Source organism: Falco rusticolus, chromosome 2 (assembly GCF_015220075.1).
Source record: "Falco rusticolus isolate bFalRus1 chromosome 2, bFalRus1.pri, whole genome shotgun sequence".
NCBI lineage: Eukaryota > Metazoa > Chordata > Aves > Falconiformes > Falconidae > Falco > Falco rusticolus.
Genome location: NC_051188.1, coordinates 62103451 through 62128150, shown reverse-complemented (window position 1 = coordinate 62128150; position 24700 = coordinate 62103451). Strand labels below are relative to the sequence as shown.

The 24700-nt window shown below is 42.5% G+C and overlaps 1 protein-coding gene across 1 annotated transcript in view; it reads right to left on the bottom strand.

The window, feature by feature from the left end:
- MYO16 (myosin XVI) overlaps window positions 1–22423 on the bottom strand; it is a 412211-nt gene extending 389788 nt beyond the window's left edge. Inside the window, exon 1 of the mRNA XM_037377384.1 lies at window positions 22264–22423. The gene's annotated coding sequence lies outside the window, so the exon portion shown is untranslated. The remainder of the gene's footprint in view (window positions 1–22263) is intronic.
- Between the last annotated feature and the right edge of the window lie 2277 nt (window positions 22424–24700).

Here is a 24700-nt window from a genome sequence, read left to right as displayed (position 1 = left end):
CAAGAAGTTAACAGCTTCACAGCTACATCCTTCCCTTCGTAGCTTCTTCACAGCAGCTTGCTGGCTTATCTATTATGCAAGACAACTAAGTCTACTGCATTTTTTTGTTTCTTAAACTATAAGCAAAAAGGTTCAGACTAGCTATCAAAAGATCAACAGTGTAAGCAGGTGAAGCTTTCATGATAGGACGACTTTTGGCTGGATCTACAACTCGGGTGGCCCCTAATCATGCTGACAGAGAGCAGGGCAAGGACCAAAGTTCAGTCCTTGAGTGCTGTGGTTTAACCCCGGCCGGCAACTAAGCACCACACAGCTGCTCACTCACTCCCCACATAGCGAGACAGTGGGAAGATAATTGGAAGAGCAAAAGTAAGAAAATTCATGGGTTGGGATAAGAACAGATGGTGATGATGATGATGATGATGATTATATTATTATAATGAAAAGGAAAAGGAAAATAACAAAGAGAGGGGGGAAAAAAAAACAACAAGAAAGACAAGTAATGCAAATGAAAACAGTTTCTCACCACCACCAACAACCAACTGATGCCCAGCCAGTCCCTGAGCAGCAGGCCCCCCCAAGCCAATCTCCCACCTAGTTTATTGCTGAGCATGGCATTGTATGGTATGGAATATCCCTTGGGTCAGTTGGGGCCAGCTGTCCTGGCTGTGTCCTCTGCCAGCTCCTTGTGCCCCTCCAGCCTCCTCGCCGGTGGGGTGGGGTGAGGAGCAGAAAAGGCCTTGGCTCTGTGTAAGCACTGCTCAGCAATAACAAAAACATCTCGGCATTATCAACATTGTTACCAGCACCAATCCAGAACACAGTCCCACACTAGCTATTATGAAGTATAGTAACTCTACCCCAGCCAAAACCAGCACACTGAGCTCCCCCAGGGGTCCCTTAGTGGCCCCATTGGTTTCCCTTGGTCCATTTTTCCAAAGCACCACATGTAGTCACATCCGCCTACATTTGCAGTTTGGTTCAGTGAACTTCTGCTCCTAGAAGTCCTGCCTCTGGGGTTCACAGCCTCTGCACAATTGGATAAATATTGGCTGACAAAAAATAGGAAGAGATGATTTTTCCTTTGGGATAAACTACTTAAGTTCTCCGGGTTTTCCAGCCTTATTTCTCTATTATTCCATGTCTGAGAGATTCGGAAATGAAAGTTAGGACTCAGCACCCTTGTACTTCTCCCCAGTCACTCATAATCAGTCCTGGAAGGAAGCAACCAGTCAGCGAACAAAACACTGCCTTTCACAAGGCAGGTCTAACCTAAGAAACAGGTTGATATTTAGAGCTGAGGTCAGTGATGGTCAATTAGCTTGTGCAAAATGACTTTTAAAACTATTAGTCATACCATTTTCCAGCATGAAGAGCTGCTGTGGTTTGACTGAAGCCTAATTAATACACATACACTGTGTTACTCTATGTGGCACCTTGCTCTGGAACAGCTTTACTCTGGATTGAATTTGCATCTGAGCACTTCACAGCCATAAGAATATAGGCTGCTGCAGCTGCGCCCATCTCTGTTTGTCTGACGGCTGGCCAGGAGGCACAGACAAGGCAGCATGTTGTGCTTCAAAGATTTCTTACCCCTTACCAGCCTAGGCACCATAAAATATTTATAGACTATTTTGGGTGCCATTTCATTGCAAATTCCATATGCTTAGCTGAACTATTCAATGCTCAGAATGACAATAAAAAGAAGATTACATTTGAATGCACCATGTAGCAAGTATTTTCCCCTTTGCTGCTATAGCCCATTATCTCCTACAATAAACAACACACAGCCTGCTTGCTCCATCAGCTGAGTTCTGAAGTATTAGACACCTCTGTGCAGCATAAGGATTTATGTGGCTGAGATATCTACTCTGGGGTACAGTCTCATCTCCATTCACAGATATTTGCACATACTGCCCCGTACACCAAGAGAATAGAGACTGAACGGTACCAACTCTTTAATATGGTGTATAATGGAAAAGAGAAAGATGCAAGGCAGCTACAGATCCCTTCCCCAAGCAAACTGTATGGTTTTGCTCTTAGCTATTGGTATAACCACGCAATGATGTAGCACTTAAAATAAAAAAGAAAGTTCCTACTAATATATGAGGGAACCAAATAAGAACTGTGTCTGATTGCCAGAATAATTTAATGTATACTGAAGGGAAACAGCCACTATTGTGGAAAATCCCTCTAACTAATTTCTACTCATATGCCATCACAAATGAACAGGGAGACTGAAGTAAAATATGTAACTTCAGGGCATGTAGTGACTTATCTCTGCTGTGTCATCATACATTGTCCTTGTGTATATGGTCCAGTAAAGTGAGATATCAATGTTGTATATAAGGTTAGTTTTGTAGGGGAAGACAGCGCAGACAGACATGCAGGAGAACAGAAGAAGGTACCAGCTAACCGAACGGGCTTGAAGTCTCTCTTACCTTCCTTGCAGAAGAAACTGTGTCTACCATATTAAGCTACTACTATGGGTAACCAGCCTAGTGGAAAGCATGACCTTTGAGAGGCTACGACAATATTTAGGATGCTAAAGCAGCTCATTGGATCAGCTAACGAGTGACAAAGCAGTTCAGATAATCTCAGCTATATCCAACAATGAACTCTGGCCAAATATCAGAGCTTTTAGTCTGCTTTGACTAAAGCTGGCCAGGCACCAGCCTTGTGCAACAGCTCCAGCACAAACCAGGCTTCATGCAGTCCTCCAAACATTTCTTCCTATTTTCTCTCTGTCACTTGACTGGAAATGTTGCAATCTATGCAAGTTTAAAGGGCTTTTTGCCTAGGCTTTAAACACTAAATTGATCTCTCAGGATCTGTTTTTATATCACTTCATGCACCCTCCTTTTGTCCACTACATTCACAGCTCATAAAGTCTCCTAATGTTTACTTTAAATACAAGAGAACTGCATGTTTTTCTTCTCATTTCCCTTCCCACTTTCTGCCTGTTCAGAGCTAGAAAACAGCACCTTTTGCATTAAATCATGTCCAGGCCCATTAATGTTAGGGAACATTTGCCATTAAAAAGGCAACATATTGATATGCGAGCACTCCACTCCAAAAGCTTTTTTTTCAACACTTAATTAACATTTTTCACTGCTGAACCATTATATCCTCCCAAAGTGTGTCTTTATTGTCCCGTTTCCTCAGTATACCACTAACAACACAACAAAAGGAGAGCAGGCAATTGCGGATAAATCAGACTTCCCGTTGGGTTTCCCTTCCATGCTCCTGCCATCTGTGCTGGCTGCTGCAGTACTACATGTCTCAAGACAATACCACACGGGTCACACGCCACACTCCAGCCACTTGCGTCTGCTGCTGTGATTGTCACAGCCCAGTGCTTCTGTCTGCCTTCACGAATACAGCTGCGGGGACAGATTCCAGTCACCTAAATGGGGGGCAGGCAGCTTGGCTCCCAGCACTACGGATGCCCTGCCCTTCTCCTCAGGAAAGAGGGTGACCCATCCTTTGGTTCATACTGTGTAATTTATGAATCACAGACTTCAAGACTTGAGAGGCAACATGTTGTATTTTGAATGGCCTGTTTACTCCCAAGAAATTCCCTCTGATACAAAACTATCAGATTAAACTGTCTTTTTGTCAAAGAGTAATATTCTTGAAGAAATAAATAAGCAGGAAACTTAAAATCATAAACAAGGTTAGGAATATGTGAACACTTCTTTCTACTAAATTAACACTAGCAAAAGACAGAATGAAATATTGATCTATGTTTCTGAATTCACTTTCTGAGGTTTGCAACCACCTTTTCATAGCTATGAACATAGCGCAGCAAAATTGATCATCACTCACTTCGCAAGCTGAACTGCATGGATCGTTAATGGTTGACTTGTTAATTAAATACGGTAGCAGAATCCCAGATTAGTCCTGTCTGTATAAGGACACCATTAATAAACCTGTTTTTCAATTTAGGAAACATCATCTCTGCATACAGTAGCCATTGTAATATTCCTGCCTAAGTACAATCCCTCATTCATTACCTTGACAGGTCACATCACTTAGGCCGTCCATAGAAATGTATTTCAACAGCCTGCAAATGCTATCTCTCTTTCCATGTAGAAGCTCAAAATGCACAGCTCCACCTTTAAATCTCCCATTACCATTTTCATAAACCAGTGGGTACACAAAAGAAGCCCATAAACAAGAGAATTGCAATAGACTTTGCAATTTATTATTTGGCACTACAAAAAATGACCGCTTAGCTGAAGAATGCTCCTTTTCCTTTTTTTCCATTTTTTTCAGTCTCTTGCAGTGCATGCAAAATGGAAAAAATACTTTTCTAGAAATGTTTGGCAAGGAATCTATTGCATATTACAATATGAACACAAGCATGTACAACATAGTGCAACAGCTGTGGGCGTGTTATTTTTGATTTACCATGTGATACACCAGTAACATTAATACAATCTAGCCCTACCTTCCCTCCAGTATGGAATCCAAGGTCAACACGTGTTTTGTCAAAAGACAGACGGCAAGTACCCCTGGGAAAAATACTCAAGCAGTCCTCAAAAAATTCGTAGCTAAAAAGGAATTATTTTTTGAAAGTTTCTGTGAAACATATTTTGCAATCAAACTGAGCAGTTATATATACACATACATGTTTTTATATATATGTATATCACATGTATATACACAGAAGCGTCCTTCAGTATTTCAAATTATTAATTTAGGGACTGACTGCAAGACTCAACATATGATGATTAAACGACTAGCATTTTGAAATGCTGAGGTAGCAATACTGCTAAAATACATGCTGAGATTCAACCCTGCCTTCATTAGGCAGATAAAGTCATCATGGTGGAAGTACAAGGTTGTCTTTTTGGCTAGTACTTACATCAGGCTTCAAATACTTATTGCTAATAACTGTGAATAACAAATTAATTCAATGACTGGAGCATACATGCATGTAGAAGACTGATAAGTGATTGTTAAGAGGTCTGTTCCAGAGATACAAAATCTTTTCCACACTTTGACGGAGTGTATTTATTTATTTATTCTCAAATATACAAATCCTAGTAACTTCACTATTTTCTATTTTAAGTATACACGAAGGAAATTTGAAGAAATAGTTACTTATGAAACAAAGCAGAGACCAAATGAATAGACACGGTTCTTCTTTCGTACACTTTGTTTTTAAGGAGGTGCAACTGATCCACTCTCAGTGGAGTTTATGTGGGGGCGAAACTGCTCCCCCGTTCACCGCCGTGGGCCGGGGACACAGCCTTCCTCACCAGGGGCTGCCGGGGCATCTCTGCTGGGCGCCTGGAGCCCCCCTGCCCCTCCTGCCCCGGCCTGGGGGGCTGCAGGGTGCTGCTCTCACATGTTCTCGCTCCCCTCCCTGGCTGCTCTTCTGCAGCAGGCTCCCCCCACCCCACCTTAAATACATTGCCCCTGAGCTGGTGCCATCCCCGCTGATGGGCTCAGCCTGGGCCAGCAGTGGGTCCATCTGGGAGCTGGCTGGCACTGGCTTTGTCAGACACCAGGGAAGCTTCTAGCGGCTTCTCACAGAAGCCGCCCCTGTAGCCTCCCCGCTACCAGAATCTTGCCACGCAAACCCATTAGAGTATTTTAAGAGATTTATTTTCCCCCTATTTCTGAGGATAAAATTTCTCACCTACAAAAAGAGTATGACCAAATTGCTGTTTTTGAGGACTTCTGGTATGACAGCTTTGGTAGTGATCAGATATCTACAAATCCAATTCCTCCTGCTTCAGTACTAAGAGTACTTTGCCACTCTTACCCGAAACCCATCTTAAGTTAAGGTGTCTATCCTCTTTTCCCCCCAAAACATATCACAAAAACAAGAGACAGGTCTCTATGCATTGACTAATAATTTTCCCATTCAATGCTCTAAATGTGAATTATGTAATATGGTGAGTTACTTGGGATGCAGAAGGAAGAAACCCATCTTTGTTCTGCATGCATAAGACAGCTTCTTCTGCTCATAAATGGATCTTTATACTTTTAAACCGAACACCAGCTTTGAAAGTCTATAGCAAGAAAACATTTAGTCAAACATAGTACACTCACAAGATTTCTGACTATAGAGTATTACTATATTTATACTACATTTATGACTAATAATTATTACTATTTATTACATAAATAGTATTACAGTAAATGCACTTTTGAGATCATGCTTTTGCTTCTATGAACTGGTACAACAGCATTGATTTACACTGGAACTAAACCTAATTACACCAGGAAGAGCAAAATTCACTCTAGATTCTCAGAGCTGATACCAATTGTATTTACCTTGCATCCAAAATGAGAATGAATGGCTTAATCCCATCGCTAGCATAAAAAGAAAATCATGAACATAAACCTGTACAGCTTGCTGTATTGGCCACAAAACCCAGTCAAAATGGAGACTGCCGTCACTAAGAGCCAAAGCCATAATGTTGTGAAAGCCGGTTGCGTCTATGGTGTTTGCAACTGTTCTCCTAAATTTTTGTCAACTCTGCTTGTTTTAGTAGACATGATGCAATAGAGGGGAATTTTTTGCATGGAGGAAAAACAGGAAGAGGGAGCGATTTGGTGATTAAAATGTTAATATCTGCATTCTAGAATATTAATACCTACATGAAAAGGGATACACTTTCCCCTCAAATGAAGAGGTTTTGCCACAGAATTTAATTCTGCAGCTGATCCTACTGTTAATGGATTTTGCTTGCTATTTTCTATCCTATAGTAGTTTATAAAACAGTTCATATAGTCCTTTTGCAAAAATTAACAGCATTTATTGTGTTACAGTGGTTGCAATTAAAAAGGCAGTATTTCCACACTGCTACAAAATAAGGTATTAAATGATAAACTATACTCTTCTGTGTGCTTAGAGAACCAAGATTTTGCAGATATCTAATTTAATGAGGGAAGTCTTTAATTCTTTTGAATGATTTTAAATAAATACAATTTTCTTTGTTAAGAAGATACTGAATAAATTATACTAGTTAATGTGCTCTTTAGATGGACTCAATATCAGATACTCACAGACAACATAATAGACTAAATCAAGATCAGTATGATGTCCCTCAAAGGATGAATAATTAAATCTTAGCTGCCATATGTACCAAAACACAGGGTTGCAGAATATTTCTCGCTGAGCACATAGCCGAGGTTCCCATATATTCTGAACCCATTACAGATAATGCCCCAAAACTCAGCCTACACCAAGCAAAATGTATCTTTTTCCAGAACAATGTTTTAATGCTGCACATCAATTTCGCACACAGTTTGTATATGTAGTAACACATTCCTTCAAGGGAAAAACATGCATTAAACACATATGTCCATGAAGATGCAAGAGTATTTCAGCTGTGCCATCTCTGCTACTAGAGACTACAGCTTCTGCTTTGCCTGCAGAGGTTGCAAATTGGAGGCAAGATTCAGGATTGTCTTAATTGCAAAAACAGACATTAATCAGTTTCTGTTGCCAATTGATACATTTTTTTCTTCTCAAGCACTAAAACAGTCATTTTTGTCACATGATCATATGCCAAATGCATTTAGTTTTACTGTACTCTACATTCTTAAAATAAATTTATTCCTTTTGGAACTAAACATGTCACTTATAATCACAAATTAGTACAATTAATCCTTTAAAAGGTAAGTACAAGCACTGAATAATTACATACTGGCATTGGTCCAGTACTTTAATATTAAAGTCTGTGAAAATGAGAAAAAGAACAAACCTGTATTCATTTCAGTTTACTATTTTCTTAAATATTGTAAATCATGAACCATAGGATTTAATAATGATTCAAAATGTGACAGTTCAGTTTTAGATTACTGGGTTTTATATTTATGATTTGGTAGTTTATATGCAAATTATGGTATAGATTATTGTTGAAGGTTGATGTCAACCAGCTGCCAGGAACCCACCCAGCTGCTCTCTCATCTTCTGCCCTCAACAGGTCAGGGGGAGAAAAATAAGATAGAAAAGGCCACGGATCCCAATAAGGACAGGGACATCACTTACCAATTGCCAACATGGGCAAAATAAATTTGACTTAGGGAAAATTAATTTAATTCTTTGTCCATTAGAGTAGAATGGTGAGAAACAAAGACAAAAAACCTAAAACACCTCCCTCTATCCCTTCTTCCCAGTCTCCATTTCACTCCTTCATTACGACTCTTCTGTTATTGTGGCTGGTCCACAGCAATACCTCCGTGTGGCTCCTTCCTCCTAATTTTTTTGCCCGCTCCAGTGTGGGTCCTTCACAAACTGTGCCAACACGTGTCCTTCTCACAGGCTGAAGTCCTTTAGGATAAACCTGCCTCTGTGTGGGCCATCCACGGGCTGCAGTTCCTTGAGCCCGTGTCCACCTGCTCCAATGTGGCATCTGGTCCTCCATAGCTGCAGTGTGGGTATCTGCCCTGGCATGGTTCTACGTGGGCTGCAGGGAAACACCTGCTTCACCATCATCCCTCCCACAGGCTGCAGGGAAATGTCTGCTTTGGCACTGCACTCCTCCTTCTCCTCCTCCTCCAACCTGGGTGTTGGCAGGGTTGTTTCTCACACTTTTTCCCCCCCTCACTCTGTTGTGCAGCGTTGTTGCCCTTTCTTAAATACATCTTCATAGAGGCGCTACCAGCTTGGCTGAGGGGCTCGGCTGCGGGTGCAGCAGGTCCACAGGAGTCAGCTGGAACTGGCTGCGTTCAGCATGGGGCAGCCCCATGTTTCTTCCCATAGAGGTGATGTCTGCAGCCCCATCACCTAGATACTTACACCCAATACAATTATTTACCAACAAATAGGTTGTTTCTATATACTATACCAGAGTATCCAATTCCTCAGTCCCAGAGCAAGAGCTTAATGTCAAACAGCTACCATTTACTAGGAAAAACAAACTGAGTTCCAGTGTAATTGAGGACAGCTTTTCCCTTTCCAAACACTTAAAACAAGAAAAAGAGCCTCACAAGCTTTGATGTTGGCGAGGCCCATTCTAAGACAACTCTGCACCATGGTTAAACCAGGTTGTGTTCTTACAGGCAATCCATAGACTGGAATAAAGACCTTGAAGAAACGTTTTTATTTATTTAGAGAACAAAATGTACACAAAGTATAAAAATAGATTAACATAGTCATCAAGGAACTCTAAATTTAATACATAAATTCATTAGGGAAGCAATAAACATACTGTATAAATTAATTACTTTGTGGTTATCCTCATTAAATGCTACTTAATGAGTTAATAAGCCTGAAAAGCAATGACAAATTGCTAAAGTACATGCACAGGATTTTTTTCTTTTTAGTTTTTTAAAGCAACTTGTTTAACTTTATGCTGCAGCTTTGGATACAAGCTAATAACGTTTATGCAAAGTGGTCGCTTCACCTTCTAGACTGCATTAACAAGTACTTTTACCTAAAGAATGTGAGTTTGCCGGAAAATGCAGACTTTAGAAAGTTCAACAGCAGAAGGTACTCTTGCTAAGGGTTAAGAACCACCTGCTCCCTAAAATTAAGCAGAAAACTTATTTGTGTAATAGGATGGCTTCCAGCTTCTTGGGGAATACCAAGCAGAAACATACATACACATATATTTATACACACAGATACATACATTAAAATAAATATTGCTACATTTGAGAATTATATGCAGGCTTTTGTGGCCTCTCAGTGTTTGAGGATGATAAACACATAACCACATTGTCACAATTACCAACTGGCAATAGGCTGGGCAGCACTGGGGGAAGCTGTATCCAAAACCAGTAAATATTTTAACTTTTGTCATGGTGTATGAGCACTTCATCATTGACTGAGCTGTGTTATTAGCATGCTCTGGAAGATTGAAATGATGGCCCCATTTGTCATGTCACAGGTACGGAGACTGCTTATGCTCTCATTTTCTGGCTCAAACTGCCGTTGGTCTATGTTATGATTTAAACAAAACAACAAAAGTCACATACACATATTTTTCACCTGCTCTCTTCCCATGCCATAATGTATAATTGAGAGAAGACTACAAACTGCATCCTAGAGTACATTAGTCATATCAATACTATAAATATTTCTATTTATAGTAAAATATATATATAGTAAAATATAGTCTGAACATATCTTTGACTCCGATGGAGCCTCAGTGCGTTAACTAAGCATGTTTCAGTGAATGTATCAATACACAGTCCTCTCATCTTCCCACGACATACACAATTCACAGTGAAACTACCAGTGCTACCTTGACAGAAATATTTAAGGCAATCTTTGATTATTACATGCTCAAACAATACCTTAGATAACATCAGGATATTAATCCAAATTTTCACCCCCTTGATTTTTTATTAACTCCTTGAAACTTACTTTCAACAACAGAACCTAATTCCCCCTTGTAGGGACAAAAAGCAGATAAAGAAGTAGTATTTTGAACAAAGACTGCCAGTCCTTTTTAGGGATTCTCATTCCTTGAATTATGTTCCTTTTCCCCAAGAATACCTAGTCCAAGGAAATTAGTGTGCTTAAGTCCTGATTCTTTGAGAATTACGAGAAATATCTAGCAAATTTCAATGCCCATGACTACACACACACTAAAAAAAAAAAAAAAAAATCAAAGCAGTTTCCAGCATCTTCCAGCATGACCATTCCAAGCAGGTAGTATCTCAGTATAAGCTGTCAGCATGTGAACCCTTTTGAAACAAAATCCAGAAAAAAAATCAGCTACCAAAGTTGCATCAGAGAATGATATAGTATTAATATTGCATCACATAAGGTGCTCTGCACTGCTGTGACAGTAGCTTTAACTCCACAAATAAAAAATAAAAAAAGAGTACGCTTCACAAGCAGACATGTGCTGATAGAGAACAGCTACCAGAATTTTTTTCCTTAGAAGTAAATAACCCTGTAGCCTGCTGTTTAAGCAAACCTTGAACTCTTCAAAACTAGTCACTCTGTAAACAGGACCGTGTCCATCAATCACACAAAAGCCTTTAGACATTTTCAATTGATTTTGGTCATTTAAGACTAATTCACAAAGGATTTGAAAGCCAGAGCACAGTTAAACACTATCTCCACAATTGGATAAAAACGTTTATTAAACAAATCAAGACATACTCATGTTACAAACGGGTCCTCAAGAGCTTTGTGCTGACACTTCGGTAATAAGAAAGCTAATGAGAACAGCTATAGTCTGCTCAGCACTGTTTAGGACACTAACAAATTGACTTTAGATGACTTATCATCAAGACCTTGTAGGAAGAAGCCACACCATTTAAGGGGGTGGGAGGAAGGGGAAAGACAGGTCATAACATACTCATCTAAGGAAATCTTTGATCCCAGGTTAATTACTGGGATAAGAATAAAAATGAAACTAGAAATAACAATTAACGTGGAATAAGTTTAACCACTTATCTCAGTTACAATTATGTATTTTTGATGTCTTGATAGGCACTTTGTTCTTCATTCATGTCGTCATTTTCAGTAGTCATGATAGCACTTTAAAAGTACAGTTTTGAAAAGAAATTTAAATACATTTTGAAACAGAAGAACCACAATCCGTCACTCCCCACATTTTCACAAAAACAGCCAGTGGAGTCGCAAAATGAAGAATGGGTGACATTGGCTGGGATTGGTTTTCTTTCTGTTTTTCTTTAATACATCTTATCTCACTCCTGAACCATTGTGTCTGTGGAAGAGAAGAGGAAAGGTCACCAGTAGCCAGTGGCAGCACCAGCTGTGAGCTGGAAACAGCACTTGTAGTTTTCAGCTGTCAGACGCTGGCTGAAATTTAACAAGTGCCAGTATGAAATGATCTGCAAATCTGTAGCTTTTTTTTTTAAAACTAGCAAGAACAAATTAAGGGGTTTGAAAGCATTTTGAAGTCTGTTATTATACATAAAGTATTGCAAGTTGTTCAGTCTCACTTGTTCCTGGGTTAGCAGAACTCCCACTCACGTTCTGCTCTTAAACACCAAAGCAAAAGGGCATTCTGTATTATGCTTGATCCACTCCCTGTTACAATTCCCTCATCTTTTTTCTCTCTGATTGTGAGGTTTTTGTGAAAGTAGACATCATAATAAAATGAGACTTAATACTAGTCATCACTTACTTACTCTTACAAGTGTTATCCATGAATCGTCAATGTCTTACAACAATGAATACAGCCAAAAACGCAAAAACCATACAAGGAAGATGTACAAAAGCAGCAGAACTACATCAACATGGGGCTTTGGGTCCAACTTCAAGTTTTATATCCAAAACTGTGTCTCTTCTGTGAACTAGGTTTGCCACTTCTAAGCTTCATGTGAGAACCATGTGTGTGTTTGAATTGAGAAGGAATTCACATACTTGGACCCAGCCCACAAGCAGGATAAAAAAGAAAAAAAAAAAAAACAAACTGCTTCCTCCACAACTGTGAGTTCAGCAAACGTGCTGCAACAGCAGCCGCAACACTGCTGTCCTTCCTTTTTGAGAAGATCAGCTAACATTCAGGCATGGATATAGAAAGACACCCAGGTCCACCCTTAGCCATTCCAAAATGCCAGCTTCTTTATCGGCACAAACAACCCTTTTGGAATGTGCACAGCCAGCCTCTCAAAGCCACAGCACTCCACCACCTCACACTGGCCTCTCAAATATCCTCATATTTGAAGACACTGCATTGAATCAAGAGCCAAGGGTAGGTGACAAACAGGTCCACAGTGCTTGTCTTTGGCTGTGTGCACATTTCCTTGATTTCTAGACATGACAAACTGGTGCAAACAGCTACAGCACGCTACTGTAGCCCATCACCCTCATTGTGCATCATAAACCAGGGAGGAAAAATTTACCTGCCATGCAGGTCACTATTTCCTTAAAGGGTATGGCCATGCATGACTTGACAGATCTGCAGACAACCTGAACAGAATAATTAGCTTTGTCCCTTAAAAGCAGACCAACATTACCCCTCACTCCTCTGCTCCCAGGACGCATGTTCTGTGGCTCTTTCTCTTGGATGGCTGAGAAATTCCATCCTACTCACTGGCACTGAACTGACTTTTTAAAAATCCTATGTATTAAAACATGGTCCTTAAAATATTAAGATCTAGCTAGTCTAATAATGGCTTACTATATACAGCAGAATAACAGAAATGGAATGCATTCTTGCCTAATGAAACTCCTCTGACTTAAATTATATTTGCTAATTCATTTGTCCCTGTGGACACTACCTAATTTCCCCTTGCTCTTCTCTCATCTGATAGACAGAAAGATTTTTGGGAGCAAGGACTGTCATTCATTATATGTCTGTACAGGACCTAGGCCACCAAAGCCCGAAGGCTTTGAAAATGCTACTGCATTTCAACATCCTCATCAAATAATGAGGACATTTGACTGCTTTTCCTAGCAGACACGACTTGCAGTAGCTATATCTAAAACTAATAACGAGGACAAAGTTTGAAAGTGGTATTTTCCATTCTCAGAAAACTATATAAAGAACTTAGTAGAACCACCTCACGTTGTTGGTAACTAGATTAGTTACTGATCAGGCATTCAGGTCTACTGAAATATGACTTCCATCATGGAGAGAAACACAGGCATGACTGCAGCCCATGGACTTCTTCCGCAGCAGCGGCCGCCGCAGCCAGCACAACACTGCACAGTTGCTGTAGGCTCTCCGTCTGCATGTCAGGATTCCTCTTTCTCTAACAACCGCACAGTTACCCCAATTCAGCACCTTTTATTAATGCTTTGTAAGGGACATATAGGATCACCCTCAAACACCCTGTGTTCAACTAAAAGTTGAGGGAGTATGACAGGGGAGGGGGAGAAAAACCACCAGTGCAAAAGCTACCAATCCTATACCAAGGAATAAAATTTCACATTTTTGGAGGAAACAAAAAAAAAGCTCCTTAGCATTCCGGAAGGCAATAGGTGCAACAAAGACATATTAACACAAGCATAAATTCCAAAAGCCTGGCTAGTACTTACACCAACAGACAAACCATACAAATAAAAATTGCTTAGATTGTGAAGCTATAAAGTCTCTGTTGGTGAAAGTTACCATGAAACAGCTTGGCTTTCTCTGCCTTTACTCACTGAAATAAGATTCCCCACCCTGATGAATGGTTTTGGTCTCAAGACACTGGCTGTCTAATAGAGTACCCTGCAGCTCCTGCGCGTAGTTTGTGCCCACATTTCCATTTCCTTTCACAGGAGGATAAAGAATATGTCTGTAAGCATAGAAAAGATGATTAAATACCAAAATTTCACTGGATATGGAATTTGAGTAAAACCAATGAAGCTGTCACCATCCACTTACTCCTCTGCATAGTAAGGTACAGCCACCATCAGGGCTAAGGTCTCCTCACTGGCAGTGCTCATATTAAAACCCAGCTAGATCTGACACTCAGGAGTGCTTCCAAGCTCTTTCTATCACAGGCATGAGGGGGCAGTTAAGGGCAGAAGACCTCCTGGGAGAGTGCTAGAGAAACGTCCCAGGCAGAGGAAGCCAAACTTGGCAGGGTCTGTACGCATACTGTTTGTCCAGAGCAGACCTTGAAGCAAATTAGCCAGCCAACAATGTCTTTTTCCACCCCCCCACCCCCACCCCCCTCCTCTTCAGAAGGAACTACTTCTCTATCTCTGCTAGGGATACTGAATTAATTAGCATATATGCAGTGTGAAAAATCAGGAGACTTGTACCTGGGACTAAATCGAGAGCCAAATTATTTGACACTAAAATACATTCAGCGAAAAACAGTGAAAGGGGTCAAGGAAGTACTGGGACACTTAACATCAAAAACAGTATCTGTGGTAGGAAGTGGAAGCAGAGCAGAGCAGCTTGCAGTGTTTTTGTAGCCTTTCCTTTATATGGCTGTGTTGGCACGCTGGGATGTAGACGAGCATGTCCTGCTGGGAAAAGAAGAGATGTGACAGGACTGAGGAATCGTGAGCCCAGGGCACGATCTTGCATGCTGAAGCCACTCCATTTTTGCATTAAACACACATGCCCATGCTCAGTGCTCCCCATGCACACAGCAGCTCTCTGCCTACAGGTGAACCATTTTCTTTTACAAAGACAAACAAGCAAAAGATTAGTTTAAAAGCTTACTACAACTGTTGCGCAATAATAACAAGTGACAAGCTTTTAGGCTTAATTGCTTCATCAGTCCAATAAGGCAATAAGGTACTCTGAGCCTAACAGCTAGTTTGTTTCTTTCCCAGCTAGATCTATCAAACTAATAAACAGATCTCTCCCTACAGACCTTTTTTATATTATATTATTCTAGTCTGGCTACAAAGCTCCCCACCTTCCAAAACGTTAAAACACTAGCATTTAAAGAGAGCAAATTATTAGGTTTTAATTCTGCAAAGCATGAACTGCCCTCCAGAACTAAGGCTTAGTCAAATTTATCAATCTTTGGAAAAAGCAAGCCTGCTCTATCAAAATTAAGAGACCACTTGGGAGACCTTCTCTGAGAACAAAAACTCCATGACCACCTGCTTGATGGGCCAGGTTCTCTGTCCAACTGAAACATACCACATAGATTACCTGAAAACAAGCTACCAGAACAGCTTTATCCAAGGCAACGTTACATTTTCGAGCAGGCTTATGGCTGCTCCAAGTTGCACCTTACCATCTATATTTATACAAAGCTGCCTTGGCTGCTTATAAACCGCAAAAGCATGCAGCCAGTACCCCCTGGTTACACCCAGAGTTCCCCTCCTCACCCCCTGAAGGCCAAAGATAACTGTGGTATAAACTGATTCAAGCATGCCTTCTCCACTAGGTAACAACTGAGCAGAATCTGATCCTATAGATGCATGTTCTAAAGCCAGAGTCATTTGGGTTGCGGCAACTGACTGCAACAGGTTTTTGTAAACACTCGGCACATTATCTATCTTTGCCATCATGTAAACATAGAACAAAGAGTAATATTACCTTACAGACGTTGTCTACAGAACATTGTCATAGAAATAAAGCTCTCTATAAGCACTGGAAGTTAGTGGTTCTGACTTCCGTAAGGGTGTATATTCCATAAAAAGTCTTGCTCCAGTGTTAATTACAAAATTAGCAAGAAGCTTACGAGTAATTAGATCAGGGTGTTAAATCACTAATGTTCCTTAAATAAAACTCCTAATTAGGACACACTGCACATTTATCTACAAGCTAGATCTGACAAACTGCCCAAGCTTTCCCTTTCTAGCTGACATTCCAGACACCGCCAGGAAATGTGAAGCACCCACAGTACTCTCTCTCGTCAGGAAGGAGCCCTCGTTTGCCTTGTGCAGCTACAGGCAAGGACTCCTATGCCGATCCACTTTGACCTCAAAGTGGACAGGCATAGCAGAGAGAACCATGGCCATAGATGTAGATACCTGCCACCAGAAGGTCATTCATCTCTCTCTTCTGATTACATAGGGAGCCTGGGCACTAGCTCAGATTATGCTTCTGTGATTGGATTTAACTGCTGATACTGTAAAAATATAAAACTGTCAACACTATCTGTCTTGTTAGGTCTTCCCTCCTCCTACATGGTTTTCCTCAGACTCTAAGATAAATGCAGCTGGATAGATGCTTTTGTTTTATCACACCTAATAAAACAGCACCTGACACAAAGTCATCTCAATTGAGAATTGATCCACAGTAAACCGCTACAATACAAACATCAACAGTTACAATTCCTTTATGGCCTGCTTACCCAAGAGGTACTTAACTGCTTCAAAAAAAACCCCACAACTACATTGACATTGCATGCATCCTGCAGACAGTCTTTCCAAACATTTTGTATCTTATTCTAATCTCAAAATCATCCATGATATCAGAAAAGCAGATGCACAGATCTTTAGGTATCAAATGAAAAAAAAAAAATTTTTTTAAAAAAAGCTTTTCATCAGTTATTTCAAGTCCACTGAATAGTGCTTCATGTGACAAAAGACTTTCTATTTGTATGGAGCACTTCACTCCCTTTGACACGAACCATCACAAAAACTAATTATGCCTTCTGAACCACAATAAGTAGCTCTCAGTCACCTGGATTTTACTACATGAAGCAGTCCTGTTACATGCTTGTGCAGCAGTTGCAATGTACCTCAGATGCCTACAAGGAATACTTAACATGCACACCTCTGGGACAGAGCTAGCTGCCAGCATCTCACTATGGACTGAAATCACATTGTCCAGTTACCTTCAGACAAATCTTTGAGCAGCAGCCCCTTGTTGCCAGACTTATTCACTTGACAAACCCAGCTGTGCCATCTTAGCCATTTTCACTGAGGGAGGGGAAAAAAAAAAAAAGCTTTAAGTGACTCAGAGGGTAACTTCAAATACCATTCAGCTGCTAAAAGAAACATTGCATTTTGGACAAACGCATATCTCTCTAGAACTTACTCCTTCTGCCACCAGATCAGATGAAAGCACTTATGCCTAAAAGCACCAGAAAAATTATCTTCATTACCATAGTGGCTGTATCTCTGGAGTCAACACAGGTGTTGTTAGCCTTGCACTGCTGGGGATGCATTGTGCTCTTCCATCGTTTTGAGGCCACTGAAGTTAACATTTGATACCTGACCCCAAACACACATTCATTCCAGAGAGGAACAGGCTATTTTTAGCACATCTGGAAATAACCAGCTACTTTTCTACATATGATGCCAAAATCAGTTATTTCAGCCGCCCTGAAGCCATTTACCTGCACAGCCTCATTGTTGGGATTAACTTACTTTTAGTCTACCCTTTAATGACCCTTTTTGTGTAATACCACAGCACCTAGCCCAGCAATAACATACATATTTGCTACATCCATAAAAAAACAAAAGCTTCAGTCATACTCTTCCTACAGCACAACCCAACAAACTATTTTTTTAATACTGTTTTTCTCCTACTGCATCTTACAATAACCTCAACTCTTTTCCAGTGGATACACCCAACCCTCTGTATTCAAATATTCATTCATACAGGAGATAACCAGAGATGTTCTGACTAAAACCAGGTTGGGTGTTCTGTCAAGTAAGAGCAAGTTTTGCTGAAACAGAAGCCTTTCTCTAAATGGTATTGCAAATCAAGGATGTAATTTTGGGGAAAACCACAATGACCGCAGGCTGAGGGAACTGGGGTTGTTTAGCCTGGAGAGGAGGAGATTTAGGGAGGACCTTATCGCTCTCTACAACTACCTGAAAGGAGGTTGTAGTGAGGTGGGGGTCAGTCTCCCAGATAACAAACAACATGATGAGAGGAAACAGCCTCAAGTTACACCAGGGGAGGTTTAGGTTGGATATTAGGAAAAATGTCTTCACTGAAAGGGTGGTCAAGCATTGGAACAGGCTGTGCAGGGAGGTGGTGGAATCACCATCCCTGGAGGAGTTTAAAAAACACATAGATGTGGTGCTTAGTGACATGGTTTAGTGCGGACTTGGCAGTCTGGGTTAACGGTTGGACTTTATGATCTTAAAGCTCTTTTCCAACCTAAGTGATTCTAAGATCCTATGATCTCAGCTGTATTACCCAGTAGCCAATACCTAGCATCATCATAATCAAGATTTGAAACCTGGTCCCACACTTCAGGTTGCACACCTTACTTTCATGATCCCAGATATTTTAGGGAAGAAAAAAAAATATCTGACCAAACAGATGTAATGTTTGCATAACAGTTCCCAGAATTATGGAGAGTGGTAAAGTGAAACATGTAGAAAGAAGGAACAAAAACCAATATCCATAATCCAACCCTCCTCTTTGCATACGTAATAAGACAGTCCAGGAATATAAACACTTACAGGCATCAATCAGAACACGGTATATTAACAACTAGTCCACAAAAAGGCTGTGCAAATAGCTACATACATAAATACACACACGCTGATGCTTATTTGACTGCTGTGCCATGTCTTTGAGAAGCTAAATAAATTAATAGCTAGGCTTGGCACCACATGAAACACACACCTTAGGGAAAATTAACAAACCTAAGTGCAAAGGTTAGAGTTAGCTACTTGCCAGGAAGGTTCTTACATCTTATTGAGCCAAAAAAATATGTGTTGTCTTTTTGAGAAAGATGCAACAAACTGTATTTCACATGAACTTGGCAGAGCCTTAAGCCAGTGGATCTGGCCCACAAAATGGCAAGTATTTCCAGCAGCTGTTGTTGCTGACAACACGTGACAACATGATATTCCCAGGCATCATCAGCTGCATCCCCAATTATTGCTGATTTTATACAGGATTACAACGTTTTCCTATGTTCATTAGCTACAATTATCTTAATAACAGTAGCAGAAAAAAGATGAAGTGGCAAAAACACAGAGTATGCAAGTGAGGTTTGCTGGGCTACGATCAGAAAGACAATAACAATTCAATATGCAGGCTTAATTTGAGATAGAGTACTGACTGGCTGTACAAAGCAGCTTTGGACCATACTGCCTCTTCGGGGTTTTGAGTGGTTTTTTTTTAAGGCAGGTGAGAAATTGGCTATTTTGTCACTTTTTTAGAATTGGACCAAAAAAAAAAAAAATAGAAATCATGTTAATGAAAATCTGGATAAAAGCATTATTCAGATAGGAATAATATTTTTTTGTTGTATCTCACAATTGAAGAAGAGCACATTCTGTGTATGTACACATATTCAAACTGCATATTTGAGCACATCCTTTTGTGAAACAAACACACAGAAGTCACTCTGAAATAACCTGTTGGTTAGGACAATCAGGTGAGACAAGAGGTTTATGTTCAAATCTGTAATTCATCTCATTAAAGCATCCCGTTTATTACGGCCACTTACCTCATGATCACTTTGTCAGAGTTTCCATGTCTAAGCTAAGAAACCACTCCCCTTCAAAAGAGGAAAAATGTGGTTGAAACTGCCATTCTGACTGTCATTTCATGACAAAAATGTTTTAAGACAGCTTTAACCTAGATGGCTATTTTTCTTGGTATGATACCCTACATAAGCATGGTATTTTAGATACTTTCAAGCAAGGTAAATTCAATCTGAATTTAGCACTAAAACATTGTTTTACAGGACTGCATACTAAATGCCTTTCACCTCATTATGCTGGTTTGAAATAATGATATACTTAAAAGTAGTTCATGCTAGCATAAAATGTAAGAGCTATTCCAAAGCAGCGCAATAAACCACTGTTTCGTGATGGTCAGTTGCCTCAACCAGCACTACAAATACCGAGCAACTCAAGGTCCATTTAATTCCTACTGTACAATTACAGAATATATTATACCGTAGGTAGATTTATTCAAAAAATTTTGCACACTTCCAGTTGGAAGCATTTTGACCTCCCAGTTAGAAGATTTTCAACAGTTACTTTTCTCCACATTAAGTACACATTCTGCATACTATACATCAAACATTTTCACTAGTACTTGCAAAATTAATAGTCAGGAAAGATTCGGTTCATAATGAAAGCCTATTATGACAGAGACAGAATATATAAAGTCAGCTTCAGTCTGGAAACTTTCAGTTCTGGCCTAACCTATGTAACATTAGACAAATGGCTTCCCCTCTGTTCCTTCCTCTTACAAATTGCCTGCTGTACCTGTGTCACCCCTTGAGGCCAAGGACTGGCTTTCTCTTTATATAATGTGATTTACAGCTGGGATTTCTGAATACTGCTACAACATAAAATCACTGCAACGGTTCAGAGCTCTGCTCTACCAATCAGCCCAATCCCAGTCTTTACTGGTACTTTTAATGGCATCCCTGCTGTTCCATAACAATAGTCCAGTCAAGAGAACTTGTCCATTCATGTTGAACGTACTGTACACACACATATATATATGTACATAACATGCTTCCCCCCCCCCCCGCCCCTCAGGTCACATCTCCAATGCTGACAATGAAGTCTAAGTGTGTTCTAGTCTCAGCAAACAGGAATGGTTTTACACCTGCAAAATCACCCCCAAAGCAACACACCACCTAAAAATCACCCCCAAAGCAACACACCACCTAAAAATCACCCCCAAAGCAACACACCACCTAAAAATCACCCCCAAAGCAACACACCACCTAAAAATCACCCCCAAAGCAACACACCACCTAAAAATCACCCCCAAAGCAACACACCACCTAAAAATCACCCCCAAAGCAACACACCACCTAAAAAGCTACTACTTCAGCACTGCTTCCTTGTTTTGGGTATAACCTACTTAAAATAGCGAGTCTAGCCAGGGCTCTATGAGCAGAATACATGGAGAACACACAGCTCGACAGGAGAATGCTCTCTTACAGAGATGTGGGAACAGCAGACAAGGAACCACAACCTGCCTGAGACTGTGCCCAGAAACAACCCACGTCAGAAGACCCCCGCGCTGCTCCAGGGCTGGCACTTCTCTTGTGCAGGGCCAATGTTCCCACTCTTCCCGTTGGAACAACAATTCCAAGTTTAAAAGTTTCCTCCAGAAAGTTCATAAACTCACCGGGCAAACACCTAAATTAATGTGCCCCCCCCCTTCCTGAAACAAACGGGATTATCCTGGCATGCTACTCGGTGTCTTCCCGGAGGGAAGAAGGGAAAAGTAATTCTTTCTGGAGAAAGAGATTGCAAGGCCAGCAGGCTCCCGACGCCAGCAACCCCAGCCCTCGCAAGCCAGGGTTTCTGGCACCCAGCCTCACACATACCCGACCAGCTCCCCACGGGGTGTTGCGAAAGGACGGCGCGGGGAGCCCCCCAGCCCGGCGCGGGCTCCGCGGCCACCTGAGCAGGGCTGCTGGTAGCCAGCACGGCACAGCGCCGGGCTGCGACACCCTTCTAGCATCCGTTCCGTAGGCACGCTTCCCCTAGACATCGGGATAGAACCGACTGACGCCGCCGGTGAAAGAAAACGTTCAATCAGAGATGCCCCTCCAGTTGCTCGTCAGCACCGATTTACACCGGTGGGGTGGCAGGCTTGCATCAGCCTCTGCGCCCGACCGGGGGGCTCGGGAAGGGCAATAGCATGCCCGTGAAAAGGCTGTTTTAAGGGAAAACGCAAATCTGGCAGAGCCTAAGTTAGTTTTCTCACCTCCGCACACAATAAGAGCGGACCGAGGCGAGCACCTCAGTGACCCACTGGATCTCCCTCCCTCCCTGCCTGCCCCGTTTGCACCCCACCCGCAGCACGGGCAGCTGCCGCACGGGCAGCGCCTCACCAGGGCACGGACAAACAGAGAAGAGAAAAAAAATTAACAAAAAAAATAATAATTTAAAAATTTAACACACACACCCCGAAACCACGAAACCCCTCCGCAACACGAGCCTCCTCACCAGCACGCTGCCGACGCCGAGCGCGGCGGGGCAGCCCCCCGCGCAGCCGGCCCGCGGGCGGCACTCACCTCGGGGGGACGGGGCAGCCGCCTCTCCGCCGTGCCGGCCGGCCGCGGGGCGGGGGCGGCGGCGGGGCCCGGCGCCGCGCCGCACTTCCACTTTCTCCGGGGGTCTTTCTTCGCGGCACGGTGCGCCCGGCCCGGCCCGGCCCAGCCCCGCCGCGCCGCCCCTGCCTGCCTCCCCCGGCACTCCGCCCTGCCCGCCTCCTCCCGCGGCCGCCTCCCCGCGGTGCGGTGCCCAGCTGCCGGCCGTGCCGGGGCGGCCGGGGGGCGCCTCCCCCTGCACCGCCCCGCCCCGGTACCTGCCGGGCGGGCCCGCGGGGGCTCCGCGGCCCCGAGCGCCCGGCCGCCCCCCGCAGCCCCCCGGGCCCCGCTCGTTGCCCGCCGCCCCCCGCCGCGCTCGGGGCTCCCCCGGCCCCGCGGGGCGCGCCGCCAGCGGCTGCGGCTTTCCCGTGCCTTTCGGACTTCATTGTCCGCCCCTCGCCCTGGGTAACGCTGCCCGGAGGAGGCGGCCGGCGAGGCTGCGTACACTGGAGTAGTCTCGGTGTAGTTCAGCACAACAAAGACTCACTTGATTCCCTGCTGGCACACAATGCCCGACAAAAGGGAAACGCTGGGAATGTCATAATTACCACCCCGTGAGATGGAGGCAAAAGCAACACTTCTTACGAGGTTCGTAGCTACACGGCAGCTCAGATGCATCTATTTCTGTCCCGGTACAACAAGAAGCTTGCTCACACCCTGCTGCTTCGGCGCGGTGTTCACTGGCAGTGTAGGCAGGAATCCTACAAAAACACAAAGGCAGCAAAGCCACAAGTCCCCGTGACAGAGAAATCTCTTCTCGGCTTGTCAAGCAGGGAGACTGGCTCTTAAGATATTTTGCCCACAGGTGAAAACCCTGCTTAACTTTTAACTAAAGTATATACCCATTGATGCACATCAGCGCATCTGTTTTCCGGGATTAACTATAGAGTAGAAACACCTACGTATTACGTTACCCCTGACTTGGTCTTGAATGGTCTCTGCTTGCCCAATGGTGGCACCTGCACCGACTCAGGGCTGGTTGCAAGGGGTATAAGCAGCTGTCCTGCATTTAAAGCTCAGCTGTGATACACATGTAAGTGGCCCACTTTTTGAAATTCATTTCAGCTTTCTAGAGAAACCCAAGATGCGAGTCATGGATCTGACCACAACTAGCTTGACATGAAGATGCAGGAGTCCTGTACCCAATGCCTGAACATCTAGTGTCCCTGCAACCAGATTAAATGGGGGAAGGGAGCAAGGCATACTCTTCCCTGTGCCTGGGAGCTGAACCAGTACATGCCAGGGGCGAAGGAGCCACAAGTACTGAAGGACAGGAGAATCTAGTGTTTAGTTTTGTGATTGGGGTGCTCAGTTAGGAAATGTGCTCCCAGGATATTTTTTATCCTGATTGATGTACACTACAGGGAGCAGAATTTAGACCCTCAGTCAGTCTCCTGCTTGGATGATGTCTTCTTGACTTACAGTGCTGGCTGCCCTCTGGCCTAAGAGTGATGGAGCACCTCATTTCCTTCTTCCCCAAGCCTCAGCATGCCTTAGTGCCTCTCCAAAGCACTTTCTTAGAATGTGGATTGAAACTCTCTGGGGCTGAGGAAGGCCTGTAATGGCTCTTTGCTTGTTGGCCAAGCACTCCAGGTAATCAGTGGTTATGCAAAAGCCGGGTGACTTCCTCCTTGTGCTCTGTAAACAACTTTCATGTGTAAGATCTGTCATTTCCTAGTGATTTCTACTCAGTCCACAAAGGCTGATGTCTTGGGTGGAAAGGATCTCCTAGAAGCTTTTTGTGGTGCCTTTCCTATGACTTCTCACTTAATGTAGGCTTTTACTTTAAAGTCACCTTCCCTGGCTGAGGGACTAGAGGCCGGTCATCTAAAACAGAAATGAAGCAATAGCTGTGTAAAGTACCTCAGTTAAGGCAAACACAAGATCTCTGTCTGTTTACAGTTCATTTTGTTTTTCAAAACCATGAAGTATGTTAATGGTATACTATCTGGCACATTAGACTATTACTTAAAAGCAACCATTTCAAGTCAAATAGAAATTGTTGCCAGTAGTACTGAGGTAAGCCGCATTCTGGCAAACGCTGATATAGAAAAGTTTATTTACAAGGCTAATTGTGTTGCAAGTGACTCATGAGACAAAGCATAGGGAAAACGCCTGCAAGCTGAAAGACTTTCTCAAAAGTGAGAAAGCTGAAAAAGTTAAAAAAAAAAATCAGAACTACGTACTGTGAAATGAACACAATTCATTTTTTATTCTTGGAAGAATAGAAAGAAGAGCACCGGTATGAAAAGAGCCCCCATATCTTCACGTTTGCTGGTGCCTAGGTTCACGAAAACAAAGCACAGAAAGGTTTAGATGCCACAGGAGACTCCAGTGGTAAATTGGGTTGCTGCTTTCCCTG